Raw genomic sequence first — 7,896 nt, 5'->3', positions numbered from 1 at the left:
TATTGATAGGGTCTTAGGCATTTTTTTTTTTTTTTTTTTTTTAGAATCCATGGAGCGATCTATAATTTAAAGATCTTACTGTGTTGGAAAACATAAAACAATAAAAAATTCAAGGTTTTCAATTTATAAAACTTGTAAAGGTGTTTTTACTACCCTCTCCCCTGTGTCTCCTACTGGTACAAAACTAGTGTTGTTTAACTTGGACCTGCTTAGAGAATTATAGACTTTGGAGCCTGAGGTGGAGGTTGCCAGTCACTCAACTGCACTACTTTCAGGGACTCCAGAGGATGAGACCATTGAAAAGATACTGTATCTTTTGCACGTGTGATTTCCACAAGTGTCACAAAGGAACATTTCATTTAATGCAATTTAACAGTGTGTATGCAGAATGGAAGATAGGAGAATAGACCTATGAGGTTGAGTGGGATTGCTCATGAGTGCCACCTGCTACTGGAAACTGCACTGTGGAAGGGTGTTCCCATCTTGGGAGATGTGGGCAGATAAAGACAATTTTTTCAGGAAGCATCACTCTCTAAATAGCTAGGTAATTTTCTTCTCTATTTCATTGCACTGATCTAAACAGAGCAAATTTACATACATATTAAATTTAACCACAGCTTCCTTTCTACAGACAACCAAGAATTGATTCTTCTATAAAAATGAGAAATCAAACCACGGTGAGCGAATTCATCCTGCTGGGAATCCCTGAGACAGAGGGCCTAGAGATGGCCCTTTTCATCGTGTTCTCATTAGTTTATTTGTGTACCCTCCTGGGAAATGGGCTCATTCTCACTGCTATCATCTCCTCCTCTCGGCTTCACACTCCCATGTACTTTTTCTTGGGAAACCTCTCCATCTTTGACTTGGGTTTCTCTTCCACAACTGCTCCCAAGATGTTGTTGTACCTCTCAGGGCAGGAACATGGCATCTCTTTCCGGGGCTGTGCTGCTCAGCTCTTCTTCTACCATTTCCTGGGCTGCACCGCGTGTTTCCTGTACACAGTGATGGCCTATGATCGCTTTGTTGCCATATGCTTTCCCTTGAGATACATGGTCATCATGAACCACAGAGTGTGCTCGGTCTTGACCACAGGGACCTGGATGGGTGGCTGTGTCCATGCCACTATCCTAACCTCCGTCACCTTCCAGTTATCCTACTGTGGCTCCAATGAGGTGGGCTATTACTTCTGTGATATACCTGCAGTGCTACCTCTAGCCTGTGAGGACACATCTCTGGCTCAGAGAGTAGGTTTTACAAATGTTGGTCTTATGTCTATCATTTGCTTTATTCTCATCCTTGTTTCCTACACTTGCATTGGGATCTCCATATCCAAAATTCGTTCAACAGAGGGCAGGCAACGAGCATTCTCTACCTGCAGTGCTCACCTGGCTGCAATTCTTTGTGTTTATGGGCCTATCATCATTATCTACCTACAGCCCAACCCCAGGCCCCTGCTGGGTGCTGTCGTTCAGATCTTGAATAACCTTTTGACTCCCATGCTGAACCCACTTATATACAGCCTGAGGAATAAGGATGTCAAATCAGCCCTGAGGAATGTATTTTCCAAGAGAAGTCTTGCTCTGGAAAATAAATAAAAGCCTCTAAAGCTTTTCAGGATGAAGTCTGATTTTCCATATCTTAGGACAAATTCTCATCTGCGGTTCTCAGGACGTATTGAAATAAAATATACTCTGAATCAATCTACCTCTTAATCTCAGTATTTTAATATACATGTCCATCTTTTCCCCCCATGTTTATAATGAAATAGAACTGATAATGTTGCTACTTGACATTGCACTTACGCTGTGTGAATTCTGACTCAGCATAGCTGTACCCCAAAACATTTCTTAGTTGTTTAAATAGTTGAAAGAATTAAAAAACATATGTTTCCTCATGGTCTTGGTTAAAAGTGTACACTTATACATCTTGAGGGAAAAGAGAGTGAGAGAAAAAAAATTCAAGAAAGGCTAATACATAACATCAGAATTCTGTCTTTTCACTTTTAGAGTGTGAACTCCAATTTCCAGCAAGCAACACCAAAATTCAAACTAAATTAAGTAACATTTAAGGTAATATCTTATTGGAATAAAGTCTTGTGGGATTTTGAGAGTTTTTTATTGTGTGGATTCCTTTGGACCTAGATATTTTCATTGCATCATTAGACCCCTGGAAAGACATGAGTCTATGTTGTTTCTCATTAGATATACAAACTAAGAATTTGTGTTTTGGAAAATGTGATTAAAAAATAAAAATAACTCCTATTCGCTATTTGGCTTTTTTTAAAAAAAGATGTTGATTTATTTCTGTGTCTATAAATAAAAATCTAATTAAAATTGCTTAAATTCAAATAGGATTAAAAAATTTCCCTCCCTCGAGAAGTTGATGTTTCTTCCTTTCTCATAAAACAAACAATATAAGTCATTTTTCTTCCTCTAATCTCTGTGTTCCATAATGCTGAGGGTAAAACAGGTAAGTTTTGTTTCTAGAAACTATACTAAATTATATAGTGAATATAATTCTCCTTTATCTTTTCGTATATTATTTCCTCTATTTATATTTTATCTACTAATTATTTATGACTTTTCTCATAAGCCACATTAACTCCCCTTGGACAGATGAACAAAATAAATATTACAGAGAAAAAAGGAGAGAGGGAGGAAAGGAAGGAGAGAGAGAGAGAGAGAGAGAGAGAGAAAGAAGGAAAAGGTAGGAGAGGGAGGAAGTAATTTGTATTTTAGAAGTAAAATAGAACAGTGCTTTATAATGAAATGATTTTTGCTTTCTTCTTTTCTTCAATTTCTTCCAGTCAACAGGTGACTAAAAATCAATTCTCTAAGGAGAATCTATAAGTCATCACAGAGTGTGGAATGCACTATTACAAAATATTAAAAGGGTTCAGTGGCAGCTCATGCCAGTAACCAGGGAATTGCAATGTGGTGTGTAAGAATTTCTAAAGAAAGAATGTATTCATTAGTTTTTCAGTGCTGTGACAAAATTCTGAGATAATCAATTTCAGGGAATAACCATGAATTTTGGCTCAGTGTTTCAGAGGTTTCAGTTTCTGGCCATCTGCTGGCTTCAAGGTAGGAACATGAGGGCAAAAGGGAATGGCAGTGGAAAGCTGTTCCTCTGCTGGTTTCTGGGAAACCGAGAGAGAGAGACAGAGAGAGAGAGAGAGAGAGAGAGAGAGAGAGAGAGAGAGAGAGAGAGAGAGAGAGGATTGGGAAGGGTTCTGGAACAAGATATTACCTTCAAAGACGTGGCCCAGGCTACCCACCTCTTCCAACCTGGTCCAACTTCTAGTGTCCATCACTTTTGGGTAGTGCATGGGATACATCTTATTCTAGTTAAAATTCAAGTCTTATGGATGTACACCATGGTGATATTCACAGTGGTATATTCATATATGTACATAGGAAAGTTACCTCAGATTTATTCCACTGGCTTTCCTTTTCCTATCTATTTCCATTCTTTCATTCCTTTTTGTCTAATCCAATGAACTTGTATCCTTCTCTTTCTCCCTCTTATTGTGGGTTAGCTTCCAAACATCAGAAAACATTCAACCTTTGGTTTTCTGGAATTGGCTTATTTCACTTAGCATGCAATAGCTATCATTTTTATGGAGCTATGATTTCAAGAATTCAAAATGATCATGAGAACTATTATGGGAAAAAGATACTTAGCCAATTTTGCTTCAATCTGACATATCACATAATTATACATTAAAATACAAAGTATTTGTATTAAATTAAGTTAAAATACTTTGTTATATACAATACTGGATGTGATGGTTAATAGTAAGAGTCAGCATGATTGGGCCAGAAGTGACCAGAATTAATCAAATATTTTTCTGAGTGTACCTATGAAAGTGTTTTCAAAGAGAATAACATTTAAATCAGTAGACTAAGTAAAGCACATTGCCTTCCTAATGCAGATGTCCACCTTCCAATCAGTTTTAAGACTTGAATAGAACAAATAGATTAAATAGGAAAGAAATCTGGTGGTTTTATTGATTAATATGGTACATGGTTTTTTCCTGCTCTCAGACTGAAATTTACACCACTGGCTTTCCTGATTCTCAGGTATTCAGAGTCACACTGAGCTTATATTGACTCTCTTTCATCTCCAGCTTGCCAACTGCAGACTTGGGATTTCTTAGCCTCCATAGTTGTGAGCCAATTCCTTGTAACACACACACACACACACACACACACACACACACACACACACAATCTTTTATTTATGATGAATTGAATTACCTTTTTAACTTCACAATGATGAAAAAAACAATATATATTCAGTAGAAACTGTTCTTTGAATTCTGAGCTTTGAACTTTTCCTGGACTATCAATACGTGATATGATAGTCTGTCATGATGCTGGGCAGTCACAGCAAGCCTCAGCCCCCAGAGAGCCACAGGATCACCAGGGTGAACCACCAACACTCTACACTGTGCTATGTTGCTCAGAGGATGTTCAGTAGGCTAGGTGTATTAAATGCACTTTCAACTTATAATATTTCAACTTAACATAAGTTTATCAGCATGAAACTCTACCATAAATCCAGGGTTATGGCCCTCTTTCCTATAAGTTATGGTACTCTAGAGAACCATGATTAGCATGACTCATCCATGGCTATCATTTGTTAATTTCTTAGTGTATGCTAAGCCCTGAGCTAAGCTCTTGTCATGAAGATTTCACTTAATAGTCACATTAATCCTACAAGTTAGATCATTTTTATCCTCCTAATAAATTTGACAATACGGTACTCAGAAAATTTGCCTAATGATATACCAAGGGCAAGTTGGCTGAGCATGAGTTTAAATTCAGATCCATCTGACTTTAAAGCTCAGAAAACACTTTTTCAAAACACTGTTCTTTGTCACTAATATGCTTGAAGACCTATTTCCAAAGAAAATTCTTGTCAATTGAACACTGCTTTTCTATTGCTTTTTATTTTTATTCTTTTTACTTAAAGAATAAAGTAGAAAAGAGGGAAGATAATGTATTTATCAAATCCTCATTACCTTCAAATGTCATTTTAGGTAAATTGAAAAACTAAGTCAGACTTTACAATTCAACAAAATATACACATATATTTATATTTCTACTAATGAAAATGTAGCAATTTGAATCAGTTGAGAAATTTATTAACAGTCATAACATTTATATATGTGATTCTGTCCCCTGTCAACATAGACCATCACTATTCTTCTCAAAGCAGAGGCTGAGCCCATTACTGCTAGACACTTAACAACATGTAGCAAATGCATAAACTGAAGTCCTGACCATCCATGAAATGTCACCCCAAAGTCATGCTTCCATTTACTTCTTCAACAATGAAGAATTGGACAGTTCTGAACTGTCTTTTTTCTTCTCCTTACTATACATAGGTAACTATTATTATTTTTTATTTTTATTAGTGCATTATAGTTACACATAATAGTGGGGTTTATTTTTTACATATTCCTTACATACATAAAATATAATGTGCTCTATTTCAATCTCTAGTACTTATATTTTTCTTCCCTTCCTCCATCTTCTAACCCCTTTCATCTGCTCTATTGTTCTTGATTTTTAATTTTTTTTCATTGCTGGGGTATAGATACATAAAGAGTAGAATTCATTGTGATATATTCATAAATGTCCCTCACATAATTTTGTCAATTTCTTTCTGCAGCTCCTCCTCTTTTCCATCACTCCTTTCTCCTACTCAATTCCCTTCCTCTACTCCATGTTCTCCCTGCTATTTTTATGAGATCATCCTCCTCTTTTTAAATTCCTTATTTCTCTCTTATGTATACAAGAGAAAACATTTGACCCTAGAGTTTCTGAGTCTGGCTTATTTCACGCAGTATGATGTTCCAACCATTTACCAGTGAATGGCACAATTTCATGCTTCTTCAAGGCTCAGTAAAATTCTACTGTATATATATATATATATATTCCCATTTTCTTTATCCATTAATCATAACTACAACTGCTAGAAAAAAACAGAATCAACATTCCAACATATTGGCACAGGCAACAACTTCCTTAGTAAGACTCCTAAGGCTCAAGGAATAAAAACAAGAATCAATAAATGGGATGGCTTCAAATTAAGAGGTTTATATAAATCAAAAAAAAATTTTTAAAATAAGAATAGGAAGAATGAGTCTATAGAATGAGAGAAAATCTTTTCCAGGCACTCTTCTGAGAGGGAATTAATGTCCAGAATATTTCAATACCTCAAAAAACTTAACACCAAAAAGACTAATAGCTTGCTAAACAAATGGACAAATTAACTGAACGGATGTTTCTCAAAATAAGAAATGCAAATGACCAACAAATATATAAAAAATGTTTAACATTCTTAGTAACCAGGGAAATGAAAATCAAAACTAACTGAGTTTTTATCCCACTCCAATTAAGTGGCAATCATCAAGAATACAAATCACAACAAATGCTGGTGAGGTGTGGATAGGGGAATATATAATCATACATTATTGGTGGGACTGCAAATTAATAAAACCACTCTGGAAAGCAGTGTTGAGGTATGGAACCACTATGACTCAACTATTCAACTCCTTAGTATTTAGCCCAAAGAAGTAAAGTTAGCACACTCTACTGATATAGGCACATCATTCTTCACAGCAGCTTAATTCATTATACTGATGTTAGGGAACCAGTCCAGTTGCCTGTCAAAAGACAAAGGATAACATTAACTCTTATTCTTGTAGGTAACTTTGTAAATCTTATTTTGAATCATGAGATGATGCTTTATGCCATGATATAAAACTGAAAACAGAGAAATCAAAACTTAGATATGGCTTGATGTAGGGAAATTATTCAAAGCAAATGAACTTTCAGCTTGGGTCTTGAAGAATAGCTAGAAGTTGTTGAGCAGAGGAATTAGGGTAAGACATTCCAGAAGAGAAAATAAAGATTTTTAAAGGTAGCATTGTGAATGATTCCATTTTAAGTGTTTTCTGAAACCATCTCCAACGTATGTCCTATGATTAATCTTTTCTAGTTTATTTTAATAGTCAACAATTTATATGTTTTCATGAAATATTTACTACATTTTAAAAAATTATTTACATATTTTGTCCCCCATGCTTAGATATGAACTTCTTAACAATAACACCTACAGAGCTTTGTAATTCCAATTTTTATAATAGCAAGTAATTAACAGATAATGGTTTATTATTAAAAAAAATCAGTGTATCAGGTACAGTGGCACATGGCTATAATCCTACGATCTCAGGACTTAAGCTTGAGACCACCAGACCCAGCACCTTAGTGGGACCCTAAGCAACTTAATGAGAACTTGTCTGAAAAAAAAAAAAAAAGACTTGGGATGTACCTCAGTACTAGGAAAACAACAATAACAAGAAGTACTCAACCATGCAAACAACAAAAAGAACAAATCAGTGAATGAATAAAATTTCCAAGTGGATATTGAGTAGATAACAAGAATAAGGGGGAAAGGTATGGTTCTGGGGTACTAAGTGGCTTTGAGGATACTGAAAAGGTAGATTGGGTCTGAGTGTTAAATTCACAGATAATATACCAAACTTTTTTTTGTTTTATGTTACTAAATTTGTTGTAGATTTTTATAGTAGTAATATCAGATTAATGGCTGACATTCTGACTGATACAAAATGAAATTTCAGGGTAGTTATGGTTTGCATGTCCCTAATTGCTAAGGATGTTGAAGTCACTTTTGTATATTTGTTGGCTATTGGTATTGCTTTTTTGAGAAGTGTTTGCTTAATTAACTATCCCATTTGTTAATTGGGCTTTTTTGGCTTTAAGTTTTGAGTTCTTTATATATTCTAGATATTAATCTTTTACCAGTAGAGTACCTACCAAAGTTATTTTTGCATTCTGTATGCTCTCTCTTCATATTCTTAAT

The 7,896-nt window shown here is 35.3% G+C and overlaps 1 pseudogene; it reads left to right on the top strand.

Moving 5' to 3' along the window:
- Window positions 1–659: 659 nt before the first annotated feature.
- Window positions 660–1,595, top strand: LOC143391088 (putative olfactory receptor 10D4 pseudogene; annotated as a pseudogene).
- The last annotated feature ends 6,301 nt before the right edge of the window (window positions 1,596–7,896 follow it).

Source organism: Callospermophilus lateralis, chromosome 2 (assembly GCF_048772815.1).
Source record: "Callospermophilus lateralis isolate mCalLat2 chromosome 2, mCalLat2.hap1, whole genome shotgun sequence".
NCBI classification, from domain to species: domain Eukaryota; kingdom Metazoa; phylum Chordata; class Mammalia; order Rodentia; family Sciuridae; genus Callospermophilus; species Callospermophilus lateralis.
This window is presented reverse-complemented; position numbering and strand designations above follow the sequence as displayed.